Below are 20,870 nucleotides of genomic sequence, written 5' to 3' on the forward strand. Positions count from 1 at the left end.
GCAGTTACAGCCCATGTTTCACTGCCATGTAGCATGGTTGTTCGTACGCATGCGTCATACAGTCTGCCTTTTACTCTGAGTGAGAGTCCCTTTGTCGCCAGCAGGGGTAAGAGCTCTCTAAACTTTGGCCAGGCTATTCTTATTCTAGCAGCTACACTTTCAGCGCACCCACCCCCACTACTAACTTGGTCGCCCAGATAGCGGAAGCTATCGACTACCTCTAGTTTTTCACCCTGGAATGAGATAGAAGTTGTTTCCTGTTTGTTTGCAGTCTTTATTGCACCTGAACATCTGCCACAAACAAAAACTAACTTGCTAGTTAACCTGCCTTTGATGTTGCTGCACCTCTTATGTGTCCTAAATATTGTAATTAGTGTCACCTTGACATAACAATCTTCGGATCAGGTGATATTTAGGTAGTGTATCCATTTACATACTGACCCCAAAATTTATATAAATGTGAGAATTTGATGAAACATAATATAAACATATCATCATCACCACCACCACCATCACCACCACCACCCGTCTTTCATGTCAGCATGGGTGAGACAATATTCAGATCAAAGAGTTTGATAACCAAAATTAAATATTCTACGTTGCTGCTTGCTTTTCTCAATGCAGCAGAATACATGTATAATTTGTGCTCTTATTTTTTTTTTTTTTGTGTGTGTGTGTCCTTGGTTAGTGTTATTTCCTATTGGTTTCTATCTAGAAATCAAAGGAAATGACTACTATTCCCTTCAAACTTTGCTCTTGTGACCTGGACATCATTGTTTTGAAACTGACCCATTTTCCATTACATTTCAGACAGATTCAGTGCTGAGTTGCTGAAGCAGAAATATTCTTTTCTACTCTAGGCACAAGGCCCTAAATTTCTGGAGGGTGGGGGGGCAGTCAATTAGATCGACCCCAGTACACAACTGGTACTTAATTTATCAACCCCAAAAGGATGAAAAGAAAAGTTGACCTCAATGGAATTTGAACTCAGAACATAAAGACAGACGAAATACCGCTAAGCACTTCGCCTGGCGTGCTAATGTTTCTGCTAGTTCGCTGCCTTGCTGAAGCAGAAATATTGTTATAGTGAATATCCTTCTAATGACCAATGATTTTCTTGTCAGTTGCTTGACTTTAACCACTTAAGCATGTCTGTTAGTGGCTGACAATGCATGCATCTCTGATCATGAGCAGGAGTAGTGGGGGAGCATCATAGCCATGTGTTGAGAGAGATTCTTTGGGGTTTGGATAAATGTAAAAAAAGCAATGTTTAAAGGAAATATTAGCCCTTTTTCATATTTTCTAGGAGTAAGCGAAAAGGAAATAATTACTACCCAAGGACAAAAATCGTGTTACACAATGTTATACATTCTAGAAGAAACCTATTTGCATCACTTTAACAGGGAACTAGTTTTTCCACAAAGAGAAAATGAGATGGCTCAGACTAAATCACTGTCCAAAATCTGAAATTCAATCCTAACTGATATACTCAAATTTACATTTCATCACCTTATTTCAAGTATATACATTCTGTCAAATGTAATGCACCTTTAATCACATCATTTTCAAGAAATCATACATTATCTCATAGCTTTGAGACTTCCATGATGCGATTACTCTTTTACTTGTTTCAGTCATTTGACTGCAGCCATGCTGGAGCACCACCTTTAGTTGAGCAAATCGACCCCAGAGCTTATTCTTTGTAAGCCTAGTACTTATTCTATCGGTCTCTTTTGCCGAAATGCTAAGTTACGGGGATGTAAACACACCAGCATTGGTTGTCAAGCAATGTTGCGGGGACAAACACAGATGCACAAACACACACACACACACACACACACACACACACACACACACACACACACACACACACACACACATATATATACATATATACGACGAGCTTCTTTCAGTTTCCGTCTAGCAAATCTACTCACAAGGCTTTGGTCGGCCCGAGGCTATAGTAGAAGACACTTGCCCAAGGTGCCACGCAGTGGGACTGAACCTGGAACAATGTGGTTAGTAAGCAAGCTACTTACCACACAGCCACTCCTGCGCCTATGCTTTTTAAAAGGACATCATAGCATAGGCATGAGAGGCCAGATCTGGCCAGTTTGAACATAAAACAAAAAGATTATGACTGGGTATGGCCAGTTTAAATGCTATACTTGATAGGACAAAACCATGTTTTTCCAAAACTTTCAGTTCAAGTTTTCCACAATGTAATGAGATTGTTTGTTCTCTAACAGTGTCAAAAATTTAACATCCAACCCAAACTGACACTGCCAAAGCTACATATCATTAGCTTCTTTCAAATATATTTGCTTAAAGAGAGTTCATTAAGTTACACAGCAACAACATGTTCAACAAAAGTCAGACTGAGTCATTTGCAGACAATGATCAGCAGCTATAAAGAGAATTGCTGTCTGCTGTTAAGATTCTTCAGAGATGTCTCTCAAACATTTATCAATCAGAAGCAATTTAAATATGAATATATTTCTTCACTTAGTTTCTCTTTTCTTACATTTTTGTTCATCTTGTAATTTATAGCCCTGCAAATTTATTCATGAGTATACTCATGTAAGGAATAACTGTATCAATCCAAGCCAGCATACACACACACATACACACACACACAGAAATACACATATACACAGGCATACACACAAATACACACACACACACGTGCATATATATATATATGTATAACCCATGCTAGCATGGAAAGCGGACGTTAAACGATGATGATGATGATGATGTGTATGAATGAATGTCAATGGCTGAGTGATGATAACGTTTGCTTCCCAGTCATGAAGTGTCAGAGTTGGTCATGATGATTGCATGCATCTGTCTGTGTGTATGAATGCGTGCATACATGTCGATGGGTGTGGGTGTGTGTGTGTGTGTGTAAATATAGATATATGTATGTATGAATGTATATATATATACATATATATAAATATACACACATGCAACACACAAATATACATATATATTTATAAGGTTGTTGCAGTACGCACGTTTCATGCTACTCCATTTATTTAAGTAATGCGAGCATTACATTAAATGCAAAATGCAGAGCAATCACCTTGTTTTTGGAATTGTTTGGATAATACCATACTATATTCTGGTGCCTAAACTTAAGTGCCAAATTCAATTTTGAATCTATATATTTATATATACATATATATATGCATTATACATACATATATATATATATACATATATATATATATATATATATAATATAGTTATATACATATATATATGTATGTGTATGTATGTGTGTGTGTATATATATGTATGTATGTGTGTATGTATGTATACACATGAATTAGTCAGAGTTAAATATCAGAATGAATTATGCAATGAAAATTCATGTTACAATTTTAAGAATTTCTCTCCTTCTACCCCGCAGTTATAATAGAAACTGTTCTACCAAAACAAATGCTAGCAAGTAATGAAAAAAAAAAAAGATATATAAATATATATACATAGATACATCATACATCATACATATAAGGATATTATAAAACAAGGATGGAGGATAACAGTCTTTAAGAGAAGATCACAACATTTGTTTCTGCACAGCACACCAGCTTTGAGTCACTGAGTTTATATGCAAATACTATTATAGAAGATTGTTCTTTATAATTGTTATAATATATTTGATTATTTTTCAGCAACAGCCATGTATAGGTGGTTCATCGAGTAGGAAGGACATCCTGCCATAAAAGCCATGCCAAAACAGACACAGTAGCCTGGGGTAGTCTTCTACCTGGCCAGCTCCTGTCAAACTGTTCAACCCATACTAGCATGGAAGGCAGATGTTAAATGATGATTATGATGATACATATATATATATATATATATATATATATAAGGGCATTCAGCTGTAGAAACCATACCAAATCAGACTGGAGTCTGGTGCAGCCTCCCAGCTGGCCAGCCCTGGTCAAACTGTCCAACCCATGCCAGCATGGACAATGAATTCAGTTATACCTTCTAAAAACATTGGGAAATAAGCCGAGAGAATGGAATATATACACTGTTGCACTCAAACTGCTAGAAATAGCAGCCAAATTTCCCTCGAATAATACCTCATCATTCATTTTATATAAGGAAGAATACATTAAACAATGTATTGCTGCATTCACTAGTTCTCAGATAAATAAAACAGAATGGTCATGCTGGAAAAGCTCTGGTCATGAATTTGCTGGATTAGAGCAGATATGAAGCTAAGCAACAACAATAGAGTTTTAGGAAATGTATGAATGGCCATACTGCTCACTTTATCTTTGCCTGCAAAGATGAGCAATCATACAATTATACATTAGTCTCATTATAAAGTTAAGCACCTTTCAATATACTTCCACATTATTTTATAATTTTCAATATAATTATTTCTTAAAGTAAACATGTCAAAAAAAAATCTTTCAAGATTTCTGAAAGCATACTAATGTTGACTGAATCTTAACTTGAATGGTTTCTCAATCAACCAAATACAATTCATAGAAACTGAATTATTGTCAATGTAAATACTTTTGCACAATAAACTATTCATTCCAAAACAAGTAAATTATTTACACTGTTCAAACAGTTCCACAAACTGAAATTGGATGTATTAGCTGTTTCTGATTTTTAAAGTTAATATTTTCTACTTATGCAGCAAAATCATGTTACATCCCAAATCTCATTGCTTATGCTGTTAAAAAGTACTTATCTAATAAGTTACAGAAATGCTTAGCAAAAAGTATATTCACATTATAACTGAATAAAGAAGTAAACAAAATTCTGTTTACTATTTTTATGCATCTGAGAACTTATATCATTATTTATGAATTTAATATTATCCTTAAAGCCACTGCATTTCAGCACTTTATTATAATAAGATGCTGTCTTTCTGGAGAAAGATATAAGATGAATAATACTGGATAATCATTTACTAACATTTTTCAAGAAATAATTAATAGCAGGCACGTGATTTGAAGCATTATTTAATGAACTGTAATTCTTCATTTCACTTCCTAAATGGTGAGCATTTGTTTCCAGTTGAATTTAAAGTAAAACTTTAAAAAAATAATCAGATGCGTAAATTTGTCTCAACAGTAATGTTTACGTATAATTCATTAAATCACTTAGAACTCAATCCTGAGCATTCATAACTTAGGTTGTAATTAGCCAGTCATCTTGATATAAATCACACAGTAATTTATCAAATTTAATAAATAGATATAAAATACAAAAACCAATACACTCACAAATTTCAGCAGAATCTACTCTATCCATTACTACATCAAAATAATTAGCGTTATTCTTCTTTATCCATAGATCATTATCGAAAGAAAGTGACGATCTTCTTGCAAACATGAAGATTTTGTTATCAGAATTGAAATATAATTCTTGGTAAAGTCAGAAAAAATGCTTTTTTGAGCAACAATTTAACTATTAATGAATATAATTCAATTATATCAAACTGGATAAATTTATAAAGATGCTTATTACTAATACTATTAAACTAATTAATAATACAAATACTGTTCTTCCATCATGTTAAATACATTGTTTATTAAATTTCAACAATAACAGTGTCTAAAGTACTTTTATTCACTATCCTTAACTTGTTGGATTTAATTAACATACATGGTTGATTATTAAAAAAAATTCTGTTTGTGATCCTTCAATGTAATGTAAGGTCATCAAAAACTAAATATTTAATCTGGTTGCCTATTTCTAACTCAGTAAATATTTCCTTAACTTCTGAATTGATGGAATGAGTGAAGTGCCATTAGTGACTTTTATAATTATTAAAAAATCTTTTGTAATATCTAAGCCTATTATTAGATCTTTGAATATGAAGTTGTCAAAGTACATTTGGATTTTAAACCAGTAAGGTATCAGATTAAATTTGCTACCAATATATTTATAAGACTTCCACACTGATTACATCAACCAAATTTCACTCTTAAATATTTGATCAACTCAAAACTTTGTTCGAAGACATTTACCTAAAGTACTACACACTAAGATGAACCCATGGTTCAATAGTTGCAAAGCAAACCTCTTAACCACATAGCTATTCATGTGTCCCTATCAAGCAGAACAAATATGACAAGACTAGTTGTTTTTTGATGTCACTGAAAGGGCTTTCAGCAGCCTGCTCTAACAGATTGAAACATCCACTTTAAGTCTGTGTCCCAACATCTTTAGAATTACGTGTCTGTTGTTATAGCAACAGCTATTAACAAAATTAACAAATATATCTATCAGATAAATGTAAAGATATAATTTAAAAAAACAGTGTTGCTAAAATACTTCAGTATAATCAAATATAAATATCACTAGAAATTAATGAAAGATACACAGATACATATATATATGTATATGCATAAATATGTTTAAATATATATATATATATATATATATATATATATATATAAAGTATGTGTATGTATATGTGTCTGTATATACATATATACATATATATATATATGTATATGTATAAAAGATGAGAGAAAGAGAATGGAATTCATGAGACTCTTTATCATCCATTACATTCATTCTGACCCATCCTGTTTGCATGGGTCAGATGAAGTTTAAACGACGCAGTTTTTCTGCAGCAGGTGACCCTTAACGTGCAGGTTTTCTCATTGAGGGAGAAAGATGGGGTAAACCAGATGACTTTTATGGCAGCACCTCCTTTTGTGCAGGGCCAGGCATATAGGTCATGCAGTCCTTTAACCTGCTGGCTGCCCAAACCACATTGTAATAGTGGGGCCGCAGCATCAAAACCATCTTTATTTGAGGATAGATAGTTATATGTTGACATGTATTTTTTTTTTTTTCTATTTTGCTCTAGAACTTAAGAATCGCCTCGGTTTGTCTTTAATGTTATTAACAAACAATTTGACATCAATTAGCACCACCTGACGAATAATAACTGTGATTAAGCTGATGACGACGACGACGACGACAACGACGAGGAGTCAGTTGTCAAGCTCACATGTCTTAATCGGAGCATGTACCTTCTAAATTAAGTTAGAGCAAGAATAAATGTATATTCTTGTATGGAATTAATTTATTTGTATCTTCCGTGGCTTTGTTACATAATTACATTCTGAAAAACAAAAAGTATGCAGGTCAGAAGATGAAAGCCAGCTTGTCATTAAGTGTAAGCTAAACTGGCTGAAGATTCAATAGAGAATACAACTTCCATTTTACCCAGTAATGAAGTAAGTGCCAAAGGCAAATACAACCACACAGTTGTTCCATAGGATACATTAACTCAATACATTGTTGTATGTATATGGGACAATAATTACACAAATTTCTGATCATCATTCTGTTCCCTAAGACTGCATTGAGGCTCATCTTCTCACTCTTTCTTGTGGACAGCTCAATATCTATGTTGAAATGTTAAAGGTGTTTTAATGTAGATTTAAAATGTTTTAATATGAACGATATTAGAGGGTGCAAAGTATCTGCCATTTTGATATACAGAAGATCAATAAGCCCTACTGCTGTGTCATGAGCCCTGCCTATATTGATTGCTAATTGACCACATTCCCAAGTGAACAACAGAGCCTGCAGAATGCTAGCCTGTCATTTCCAAGAAAGCTACTATAAAGGGTTTTCCTTTCATTTTTTTTTTTGTTTCTTTGAGCCAGTTGATCTTTTTGTGATCATATTTCTCAGAAACCAACCTCCCTAAATTTCGTTTAATTTAGAAAACAATGAAGAATATGGAAGGATCTAGTAACTCTTTTACTCTTTTACTTGCTTCAGTCATTTGACTGTGGCCATGCTGGAGCACCGCCTTTAGTCGATGCCCTTCCTAATGCCAACCACTTTACCGAATGTAGTAAGTGCTTTTTTATGTGACCCCCAGTATCAGTGAGGTCACCAAGTAACTTGCAAGAGAAGACCCTTCAACCGAGGGGGCTATGTAATATTCAAGAAGATGGCTTTGTCCCAATCTGATGAGAGTTAAAAGTATGATAGAGGCACAGAAACAGGTGTCTTGCTGTAGAGGAGATACCTGGGTGTGAAAGAGAAGATGGTGGCTAAGATGTGTCAGGGAATGTCCTCAAGTTGCAGTGAGCTGAATGTAAGAGAAATGGTAAGGATTGGACAGGGTGAGTGGGTGCATAAATTCATGATGTGTGTGTGTGAGTGTGTGTGTGTATGTGTGTGTGTGTGTATGTGTGTGAGTGTGTCTGTATATATATATATATATATATATATATATCTCATCATCATCATCATCATCGTTTAACACCCGTTTTCCATGCTGGCAGGGGTTGGACGGTTCGACTGGGGCTCTGGGAAGCCAGGAGGCTGCACCAGGCTCCAGTCTGATCTGGCAGTGTTTCTACAGCTGGATGCCCTTCCTAACGCCAACCACTCCATGAGGGTAGTGGGTGCTTTTTACATGTCACTGGCACAGGGGCCAGAGGAGAATGGCAATGGCTACAATCGGTTGGTGCTTTTTACGTCCCACCGGAAGCTAGTCAAGGCAGCGCTGACATCGGCCACATTCAGATGGTGCTTTTTACGTGCCTCTGGCACAGGTATCACAATTACAATTTCCATTTGATTTTTATTTTGACATTGATGTACTTGACTCATTATATATATATATAATGTGAAGGCACATTGCACAGAGGTTAAAGCATCAGGCTTACAATTGTGAGGGTGTGAGTTTGATTCCTAGTTTGGGTTGTGTATTGTATTCTTGGGCAAGATACTTTATTTCATGTTGCGCCAGTTCACTCAGCTGTAGAAATGAGTTGTGACGTCACTGTATCAGCGTTTTCATTGGACAACATCAATGGCATGGAGAGAGAGGGGGGGCTGGTATGCAATGGGCAACTGCTGGTCTTCCATAAACAAACTTGCCTGAACTTGTGCCTTGGAGGGGAACTTTCTAGGTGCAATCTCATAGTCATTCATGACCGATGGGGGGGGGGGGTCTTTACTTTATATATATATAATATATATGTATATTTATATTATATAAACACAGAGACACATGCACATATATATGCATGCATATACACACAAGCACAAATACCTGCATGCATACACAGTGTATGTACACAAGCAAACACACATAGACATACGTCTTGTATGTGTTACTTGTTAAAATTACAAAGTGAGTAGTTTTGTTTGCTTTGGGTCATCTGTCTCCTAGATGTCACTGTCAACTGTTTGATGCTGGATATTCTAACCAGTGTAAGAAACATAAATATGAACGCAGGAAATGCAACAATGTGTTCTTGAAGAGTTCTATAGCCCCAAAACTGGTGCATTATTCAAGAAAATTAGTTTCATCAGCCAAAACTTCCAGTGTAAAAATATTTTACTTTCTATCCTTTGGGAATGAATGCATTCAAGCATTCTACATAAATTCATGCACGCAAATTAATAAATGTATGCATATAAATATATAAACTGTGTTATGCACATATATATGCAGGCATGGTTGTTTGGTGGAAAAGCTTGCTTTCCAACCATGTGGTCTTGGGTTCAGTCCCACTGTGCAACACCCACTGCAGGGCACCTTGGGTAAATGTCTTCTGTTATAGCCTTGGCCAAGCAAAGCCTTAACAGTGGATATAGTAGATGGAAACTGAAAGAAGTGTGTGTGTGTGTGTGTGTGTGTGTCTGTGTGTGTGTGTGTGCGCGTGTGTTTGTGAGTGTGTGTGTGAGTGTGTTTGTGTGAGTGTATGAGTATGAGTGAGTGTGTGTATGTATGTTATATCTAAGTGTTTCTTTGTATAACTTAGCGGCTCAGCAAACGGTCCCCATAGAACAAGTACCATGCTTAAAAGAAAAAAAAAGTACTAGGGGCGATTTCTTTCGACTAAATCTTTCAAGGTCGTGCCCCATCATGGCCGTAGTCCAATGATTGAAACAAGTAAAAAAGATACATACGTATGAAATGGGGGTGGAGGTATCAGATGTTGCCCCGCGTGTGCATAAAAGCATGGACGTGAGCGTTTGCATGTTTGGTTTTTGTTCTACGTGTGTGTTTACAGACACATTCTCAAAAGGAAATTAACAGCTCTGGTACTTTCATTCTGCCTGAATTTCCTGTAAATTTAAAACAGATCAATCGTTTGCTGAACTGTGATACTTTCACTATGTCTGCAATTCGTGGAATCACTTAAAACTATTATAAGGTAGCCGAGAACCGAGAAATATGCGTAAATTTAACTTCAAATACATGCGTATATTGTTAGATATATATATAGATATTTGGCACGTATATTTTTTATTTTTGTTACCATTATTACCACAAAATAATAATAAGATGGCTGTGGAGAGGCATGACTTTTTATTCAATTAATCCCTTCTGTTATAGTTTGCTGCAACATAACTAGAAAACTGAACATTCATCACTGAATTTTCAATAAGCACGCTGATAGTATGCGCGCGAGTATGTGTGAGAGAGCAGACACACATGCATACATGCATACCTACATATATTTATATACATGCACACATATACACATATATAAATGCATAGTATATATGCATATGAATCCATATAATCATATACAAAATATAAACGCACGCACATACATACATACATACATACATATTTCGTTGTGGATCGTTTTACTGACGATAGAAGAGGGTTCTGAAAAACCTGCACGCATGATTTGTTTATGGTGACCAAATGTTTGTACTGTGCATTAGCTCAATCTCTCAATCAAATCAACATTGCCCGCGCAGCATCCTAACCACTAAGCCACACACACGCGCGCGCGTTGGATTCTCACATCAATTTTGATGACTTGGCACCATCCACTTTGTTTTTATTAATTACACAGCCTTATTCATTGAAGGAGCATGCAAAGTATCTGAATTTCCTTAAGGGTACACGTGTTTGTAGCCTTAAGGAAATCCACAGGAAAAGAATTAGGGTTAGATTTGTGCGTCAAGGTTTTTGAATTGTTGTTCGTTTTACTGGACTCTGCATAATTTCCGCCCACCCAGATTCTCTAAACCGGAGGGCATTGTAAATAGGTTTACCGAAGCGAGGTGGAATCTAGGAAGTCATTGGTGCGAAACAAACTTCGCCAACACACACACACATGCATACAAACATTACATCATACATACATACATACATATATATACATACATATATATATATATATATAGTAAATCCCCAAAATAACGAACACAAAAAAAAACGCGAGGACGTGGTACATGTAATAAATTAGCAAACGCTCAGGAAAGGAAACGATAGGCTTCTTTCAGTTTCTTCTACGATAGCCTGTAGGGACATACATCTATAAATTGGGGCTATAACAGGACACATTTACCCAAGATGACAACATATCGGGAGCGAACTCAAAATCCAGGCTGGGAAGCAAACTTCTTAACCACGCAGCTCTCTCTCTCTCTCTCTCTCTTTCCACACACATATATATATAAGTATATAATACATATATACATACATACATGCATACATACATACATACATGCATACATACATATATATATATATATGTATGTATGTATGCATGTATGTATGTATGCATACATATACACACATACAAATATTCCTACAAACATACATACAACATATGAATGTATATAATTTATTCTGAATTTATTGATATCTGGATTTACCATTATACTTACAGACACACACACACCTGTTGCATTATACAGGTGAATATGTTCAAAATTCTGTAGAGGCAGATGACTGACAGTGTCTATTGTGTGTGTGTTGTTGTGTGCGTGTGTGTGTGTATCTGTTTCTCTGTGTCTGATATAATACATTTACGGTATATTAGATAATTAACCACTTAGACATGACACATTTTCAACGGAACAGTCACAGTTTCTTTGAATACACTATTCTTCACAAATTATTCACGCAAGAAATACCAGAAAAAACGTATTTGAATACATTTGCATAAACTCACACACGCAAACACACACACACACACATATACACAGACTGACGGTTTTAAAATAAAGACGATATTTTTCGTTAACAAAAAAGGGTAAGTTAACAGAAAATGTTGGTGGGGAAAACAGTTCCAGGAAAGCAGTCTTTTACACTTAGGTTATTCTAGATGAGGTATGAAGGACTAACAATAGAAGTTCCTACTGATAAAGCTCGGTTGGAATCCTTACAGGTTGCTGGTAATTGTTGTTTACCTTTCAAGACAGCCCTTTCCGACAGATTAACGACATTCCAGCCATGGCCGTCACGCCTGTTTTAGGTATACTAATCCCCGTCCGTATTTCGCTATTCATTGCGTCCCTTTTTGTTCCATTACGGAATAGGGCGGAGGTAAAGAATACATGCACCACTCGTTTTAGGCGTAACAAAAACCCTAACCCTAAACCCTAAGCCTAAACCCTAACCCTAACCCTAAACCCTAAGCCTAAACCTTAACCACCGGGTGTACGTATTCTTTACTTTCGACCGGTATAGTGTGGTTTGGGAGATATTTGGCTGCTATTTCTAGTTGGTTCAGCGACTACCCTAAATGGCTCGATGTTAGCAGATTTCCTTTTCCTTTCATTTTCTTTTTTTCTTAGAATCCTACGATGAAAAACATTCCAGTTCTGACAATTTAAGCTTTTTGTTTTTGTTTCTCTTTTTTTTTCTTTTTGCTTTGTTTTTTTTTTGTATCGTTTTATCTAGATTTATCCAATACCTTTGTTCTTCCTTTTTTCAAGATAGTAGGAAATAATTTGAGGGAGATTTGGCTGCTATCTCAAGCACCATCGCAAAGAGTCCCTCGTGCAACTTAGTAGTAGTTAGGAATGTATAAGATGGGGAGAGAGAGAGCGAGAATTTCGGAGGGACTTGGTTTAAGGATTGAGATGTCGACATAAGTGTTTAATATATACAAAATAGGAATCCGATGATGAATTATAATGGGTGGAGGAAAAAGTAACAAGAATGGGAGCACGAAAGACAGGATACTACGGTCAACAAGTTCCGTTAGTCGAAGTACCTACCACGAAAAAAGGATTCACGGCAGTGCTTGTTTTGTATTAATTTCAGTTTAAAATGAGCAACTGTTGAGGGGAAAAATGTGGGGAAGCCATTATAGTTTTATGAATTATAAATTGCGTTGAACGGCGATTGACTTGTGTCATTTTAAGAAGTATTGATTATATGTATAAATATATGTGCGTGTGTGTGTGTGCGTGCATGTACACAAGAGAGATACTGTAATAAGATACGTGTGTGTGTGCGTGTAGACATTTACGTGCATCGTTCACAACATCCGAACAAAATTAGCGCGTATCCGTGGATGCGCGTACGCTGCATTTGAAGATCTCAATGGACACGTTCAGTGTGCACGTACGTAAGTTTGTGTGTTTCTGTGCATATACTAATATATAGACAAACACACATTGTACAAAAATAAATACCGAAAGAATAAACATAAACATAACAAACTATATCTTTCTCAAGATGCAAACATGCTATTTTTTCATAAAACATTGTCAAATTATGTAACTAAAAAAAAAAAACAATGCACAGACAAAATAACATCTTGTTTTTATGCCCCAAACTACAAACATTTTAAAATAAAACAATAAAACTTGCTCGTAGAAGAATCTGCATGTTTGGCATTTATGAATGCAGAGAGAGAGAGATTTACAGGAAAGAATGTAATAAAGAGAGGATAGAGAGTGAAAATGAAAGAAAAATGAAATTCAGAGACGATTCGAACCCATATAAACACATTTACATACACTTGTAAGTGCATGCTCTTTTAAATATTCTAATTAGATCGAGTTCAGGAAAATCCACGTTTGAAATTTTTAATGTCACACGCATAAATCTATAGTCGCTTCGTCTGAACAGGTAAGCTATGTGTATCTCAGTGCACGCTCCGCGCAGGTAGCAACCTGCTTGCTATTCTGTGATGTAACTGTCCGTACCCTAGAGTGTCACTCCCTCACCTGGCAGGATAGATGTATGTACCCCATCATACACAGTAGTACGCGCAACACACAATACAGACGTTCTCGAGTGTACTAAGCTTTGTAGGTGCTTGTTAAATACACGCTTCTCACCTGAGTATTTCGGGAAATACAAATGTATATATATATATATATATACTTCAACTTTAACACACACTCTTTACAGGAGTGTGCGTGTCAGAGAGAGAAAGAGAGAGCAGAGAATGTGTGTGAGAGGAAGAAAAAGCAGGGAGAAAGAATGTGTGTGTGTGTGTGATGTTAGATCTACCCTGTTAATCGAAGAATGAATGTCAGATTTTTTTCCCTTTCTTCGGTCACAGTAACATATCTTTGCTTTATTTATTTGTTACACGTACACAATCAGAAAATTGTATAAAAGAGAAAATGAGGGCCGCCAACTCACACATGAACAACAAATAAACATATCTACATTATGTAAGAATGTTTTTTGTGCTCCGAATACACTTACCACAGCTTGAGACCATTCGGAATTTACTTTTCATTTCAGTGTACGCGTATAAATTATCTCACCCCACCCACCCTTTATGTATCATCATGTTTATATTCTCTGAATGAGACAACCAGCAATATACGACAAAGTGAGCGCCAAATTGTATGTATGCGTGCATTTGGGTGTACAGTGCGCTCTGGCACACGACTGACAAAAGAAAAAGAAAGACAGAAATAAGTATCTTACCTGAAAAATGTAGGCTAAACCAGCAAAGTATGTCCGATTCTTACTACGATAATAATATATTATACAGACTAATCTCCTTTGATCCTTGTTGTAAGAGCCGCGTGGAGCTAGCTCCGTGTAGTTAGGGCCTTCCTGCAGCCGACTTGATATGCCGGTGCAATAGCAAATCTGTTAACTACTAAGTGACTCTATAGTAGTATCGCATCGGCCGTTAATGCTGGCTTCTCGAGGAAGTAACAATAACAACTCTAGTACCGATGGGAAGCCGTGTTTGCCGATGAAATAGTAGTAGTAGTAGTAGTGGTGGTGGTGAGAGCTAGCAAATGTGTGTGTATTGATATTGATGGTGGTGGTGGTGGTGGTGGTGAAGGAGACGAGCACTGCGGGCTGAGTGACTCTCGGAGAGAGACAGTCAGACAGAGTGAATGAAGTGAGGTAAGAAGAGAAAGTGAAAGACTGAATAAAAAGAAGAAAGAGTATGGAGGTAGAAAAAAATATATAACAATAGACTGAGAACGAACAAGGAGAAAATTCGAGGAAAAGAGGCAAATGCAAAAAAAGAAAGGGAGAAAGAAAATGGTCAGAAAGAGAGTAGAAAATGGAACGATTTAAAGAAAGAGAGAGAGACGGACATAATACAGAAGAGGATAGATAATGAGAGCGAGAGAGGCGGCGAGGGGGGACGAAGTTGAGGAGGAGGAAAGAAGGAGAAGAGTAGAAGAGGATAAAGGAAGAAGAAGAAGAAGAAGAAGAAGAAGAAGAAGAAGAAGAAGAAAATCGGGGGCAGGGAGAGAACGAGGGTAGAAGGAAGATGGTGTAGCGAAAATGAAGAAAATAAAAGGTGAAGGAAAGTAAGTAGAACGAATATGATTTATGAAGGGGTTACAGAGAGACAAGGGGAAAAGAATTGATGAGGCTGTGCAGACGTCGTTACGTTGTGGTGGATGTAAATAAATCTCAGTCACTTTTCAGAAAGTCAGTCTGAACATGTCTTTTTTGTTTCACTAAAATGCCTATTGGTCCATTAATATAAACAAAGTGAACACCAACGAGAGGACTAGAGAGAGAAAGAGAGAGAGAGAGAAAAAGAGAGAGAGAGCGAGAATAACTGTAAGGGGGGACGAATTGGATGGTGGGGAGGGGTTAAATAAACTTAGGTTGATTTGCACGCGTACGGTAACATACTTATTTATTTAAAAAAACCCGCACAGAAGCATGCATGAACCACTATTATAAATAAATATATAAACAGTGGGAGAGGGGGGGATTTACATTTATGAGAGAGTGAACTTGAAGGTTGCTTCGTTCTTGCCCTTTCTCCCCACCAAAAAAAAACATTACATCAATAACCTTGAATTGTAGAGAAGCTTACAATACGGTGTCATAACTTTCTTGCTTTTTCTAAGTATTTTTGTCAAATAAGGGAAGTGATTTCATTTGGATCAAAGCGGGAACAGTTCGCGTCTGAGCTTCTACCAACCAACAAAAGAATTTCTACCTGTTAGAAATAACAGCCGTTTGTTTTCTTTTTTTTTTTTACTTCTCAAATAAACCCCTACCCTCTTAAATAAGGAAAAAACATTGATTTAATGTATTAATAAATACTTCCTCCTTTTAAAAGAAAAACCTGAAAAAAAAATTCTAAAAACTGGAATACTTTTAATCCCAGGTCCGTTGACCTGGTGCTAAGCAACAACGAAGTCACTATGCGGTCGCAAACCTAACGAGTCTCTGTGCGGTCGTTCAACTTGCTAAAAATAGCTGCCAAATATTTCCAAATTATATCATGCCTTCTCAAAAAGATTTAAAAGAAGAATTAGACGATGTAGTCTGAAAGTTTAAAAAAATGGATAGCACTACTACAGCGCTTTTGATTGTAAGCTCGCTCATTCAGGCCAACAACAATAACAATTTTTGTTTTCATTAGTATGCAGGCGATGTAGGATGAGGTGTGCAGGAGTCGTGGACCACGCAGGGTGGCCTCTCTATATACGCGTGTTTGCTGTAGTCGAAGATATGTTGCGATTAAGAAGGGGGAGCCAAAAACCCACCCTACGCCTCTGTATCTGCGTGGGAATGTTGACTTTTATCCGAACATATATCACCGAACATTAAAAACGTGGATGGTTATTATTAGTTGAGTAACAGTGGATGTAGAATGGATGTGGGATGGATGTGGGATGTATACTAACACTGCTCTGTTGTGTCGCGACGCATTATACACTATCATATAATAAACCGCATCGTATGATTTGATTTGATATATTGCAGTACGGTGTGTGCTATGGTATTCTTCGTGACAAAAGTCTACGGCACTAAGCGCAGATCTATGCAACTTAACCTACTCGGCAATGAATATCCAACTCTGTTCGTAGTCCTCTCTCTCTCTCTCTCTCTCTCTCTCTCTCTCTCTCTCTCTCTCTCACACACACACACACACACACACACACACACACATGTCCATCGTTTTCGAACGTGACCAAGCCATTGACGACAGCGCACCAGCAACAGCGCAGAGACCGGAGAAGCGCATCTACTCTCACCTACACTACACGTTCTGTGTCCCCTCACCACTGAGCTCTGAAGTGACTCTATGACATTGTCGTATATATGCATGTGATAATCTGACTCATGCAACGATAGCTTCGCCGTCTGCATGTGATTCCAAGAATTTCGAATCTTGATTTGCGCTGGACTTAGAATCTAAAAAAAAAGGTAACCTGCTCCTGATTCTTTCTCCCGTTCTTCGTTTCCTGGATCAGTGGGAACGCAGGACGAGATAACGGGAGGGATACCAGAGATATAGTGAGGTGTGCAGGCCAATCTACAAATCACACTCTGCTCTGAAATATGCGCCCCACGGTGATGCTGCAAGATATCGCCTTACTCCCATGGCGTAGCTAGTGTGAGTGCCGCTCGGAGCAAACTTTGAATTTGCTCCCCCGCCCAGATCCCAGGCCCCCACAACCTTTATAAACTTATACAGCAGACCTCAAAGTCCCGCCATGGCATAGCCCTGGGTGAACCGACCCATTTGCTAGCTACATTACTGTTTTCTTTATACCTGAGTTCCCCAGCCGATCGCTAGGGGACAAGCTCTTAAAGAATTTCGCCAAGAGTTTAAAACTCGTCGTTGGCCTTCAACTTGGTTTAACCGACCTGTTTCTAAATGCAATCAGACATCTCGTAGAATCACAGGTGAAAACTGGGAATCAGGTAGGGGCCAGTGGCTGATGAACTGTCCCGAAAAAGGAACTTCTTGCTTTTTCTTACTTCTTACTGTCCCTCCCTGATACATCATACTACACCAACTCCATACTTTATCCAAAATGTGTGTAAAAGTTATTGGATAAGGTGGAAGTCGAATGAAAGTATTGGAAAGCTTTTTTTCTGTAACACTGAATTCATTGGGTCATCAACCTCCTACTATGGCGCAAACGGCAGTGCGTTGGCAGACTCGCTAGCATGCCGGACGAAATGCTTAGCAGCATTTCTTCCATCTTTACGTTCCGAGTTTAAATTCCTCCGAGGTCATCTTTGCCTCTCATCTTTTCGGAGTCAATAAAATGAGTACCAGTTGAGCACTGGGTCGATCTAATTCACTTAGCCCCATCCCCGAAATTACCGGCCTTGTGCCAAAATTTGAAATCAATGTAGATTCCTGGCGTCCATCCATAGTTTTCAAAAACCTTATTAATAATGTCAGAAGAATTTTTAAACTGTCATCGAATAAAGAAATTTTCCACAATGTCATTCCATAACACAATAGAATTCTAGAAGCTAACAGATCCATGGATAGTATTACATCTACTCAGAACACATTCACCCATTCGATATCATCTGATTCACACTGCCCTTCCCTTTAAAAATTAAGCTAAAATGTCACCAGCCTTAAAAAATAAACATTTCACCCATTAACCATTAATTCAGAAAATATTTAATAGAAATAACCTTTAATTGATTTATAGCTGTACCTCAATACGAAAAACTTATAACAAACGAACCAATTTATTTAAACGAGGCCAAATGCGCTTTCAAAAATACAAATGCTGAAGCGATTATCCACAAATCACTTCCGACAACCAGACTTAAACAACGTACGTAAATGGTGCTAATCAAAATGGGTCAATGGCAATAACACTGCTTTCGCCATATTCCTCAAGGGCAAGAACAAGAGCCGCCTTAACAGTTTTACAGGCTCTGCGTAAATCAAAGCATTGGTCTCTAGAGTATTCATTTATTAACAGTAAACTACGGCATACGTAGATCAGAATTGGGCCTCTATATCAGTGAGGTCCCCCGGCAACGGCGAATGTCCATGCCTTATAGTGGCACTGGAAAGAGCCCACTAATCGGTGACGTACTAGAATTGGTCTCTAGTAGATGTGTCTTTTAAAATGCCATACTGGTGGTCATTAAAGAAGAGAATGCTGGAGAAGATGATTGTTAATGGCTGCCTCGCTTTTCAGACATTTGAAGCTAGCGATAGGTTGATAGTAGACGGAATCAGAAAGGTGCTCCCCCCCCTCTCTCTCTCTCTCTCTCTTTGGGAGTAAGACATATGTTTGTGCGATCCTGAATGATGGGATATAACGCAGGAGAAAGGAGAAATAAAAGGAGAGAGAGAGAGAGAGAGAGATCTTGAAAAGAATTAAGAGTCTGGTGGAAATATGAGTTAGCCATGCAGTCTGGTGTATTCTTGAGAGTAATGGAAGGAGCATTATCTGGACCGGTGACTTTGGTGGTTTGAAGCCCTTGGGGGTAGTTTCGCATTTGTCATTTATTTGAATGCAGTATGCAGATAATATCCTTACACTATGTAAGGCGGCGAGCTGGCAGAGTGGTTAGCACGCCGGGCGAAATGCTTAGCGGTATTTCGTCTGTCTTTACGTTCTGAGTTCAAATTCCGCCGAGGTTGACTTTGCCTTTCATCCTTTCGGGGTCGATAAATTAAGTACGAGTTGCATACTGGGGTCGATCTACTCGATTGGCCCCCTCCTCAAAAATGTTGGGCCTTGTGCCTAGAGTAGAAAAGAATATCCTTAAAATATGTATTTCGTAACATTTAATCTTTACAACAGAAACAGAAAGTAAGAGTGAGAGAAAGTTGTGGTGAAAGAGTACAGCAGGGTTCGCCACCATCCCCTGCCGGAGCCTCGTGGAGCTTTAGGTGTTTTCGCTCAATAAACACTCACAGCGCCCGGTCTGGGAATCGAAGCCGCGATCCTATGACCGCGAGTCCGCTGCCCTAACCACTGGGCCATTGCGCCTCCAGATACCTATCACAGCAGCCTTTAAATGTGTCGTAACTGGCACACGTCTCGAAAATAAATCCGAATGAAAGATACTAAGGAAATAAGAACGACGTCATTATTCTCTATCGCAAGGGACGTAGCGAATATTATTTATCTATTTAGATCAATTGACTATTTTACCAACATCAAATTAAATTAGAGTCAATCATTAAGCTATTATCGTCTTTTTGTGAAGTTAGCACGGAAAAGGCTAGGCTTTGCTGAGGAAATATAACACGACCAAAATATGTCCTGAATTGTCTCCTCTGTACTTTCCAAGATCAGATTAAATTAGTCATCGAGTTTAATGTTTTCTTCTCATGGCATAATTATTATCAATTAACTGCTATCTATCTATCTATCTATCTATCTATCTGTCTGTCTGTCTGTCTGTCTGTCTGTCTGTCTGTCTATATATATATATATATATATATATGTATGTATGTATGTATGTATGTATGTATATTTATATAGGGAGTTCGAATAAGAAAAACGACAAAAAAACAACAAAAAACAACAACGCGAGGACGTGATACAGATATTGTGTTACTGGACGCTCAGGAAAGGAAAGAAAGAGAATTTGACATTTCGAGCGAAGCTCTTCGTCGGAAATATAGGAAAGTCCAAAGAAGGGAAGACGGAGGAAGAAAAAATCGCCAACGATATACACGAGGTTATACATAGATAATTCTTCTTTTAAATCTGATATTTTGTATTTCATCCTCAAACTAATATATTTAATATATTTGATGTATCTAATTTGTCTATCCGCATAATTGCATCCATGTATGTACGTATGTATGTGTGTATGTATGTATGTATGTATGTATGTATGTATGTATGTATGTATGTATGTATGCATGCATGTATGTATGTGCATATGTATGTTCGCAACTTTGCATGTT

General features: G+C 37.3%; 1 protein-coding gene across 5 annotated transcripts in view; it reads right to left on the minus strand.

Moving 5' to 3' along the window:
* The window catches only part of LOC106881073 (organic cation transporter protein), a 311,309-nt gene extending 295,974 nt beyond the window's left edge, over positions 1-15,335 (minus strand). For 2 of the 5 annotated variants that reach the window (XM_052968540.1, XM_052968541.1), the window contains exon 1: positions 14,672-15,335. The gene's annotated coding sequence lies outside the window, so the exon portion shown is untranslated. The remainder of the gene's footprint in view (positions 1-14,671) is intronic. The other 3 variants (XM_052968543.1, XM_052968538.1, XM_052968537.1) reach the window with 3 other exon arrangements.
* Positions 15,336-20,870: the final 5,535 nt, after the last annotated feature.

The sequence above is a fragment of the Octopus bimaculoides genome, chromosome 6 (genome assembly GCF_001194135.2).
Source record: "Octopus bimaculoides isolate UCB-OBI-ISO-001 chromosome 6, ASM119413v2, whole genome shotgun sequence".
NCBI classification, from domain to species: Eukaryota; Metazoa; Mollusca; class Cephalopoda; order Octopoda; family Octopodidae; genus Octopus; species Octopus bimaculoides.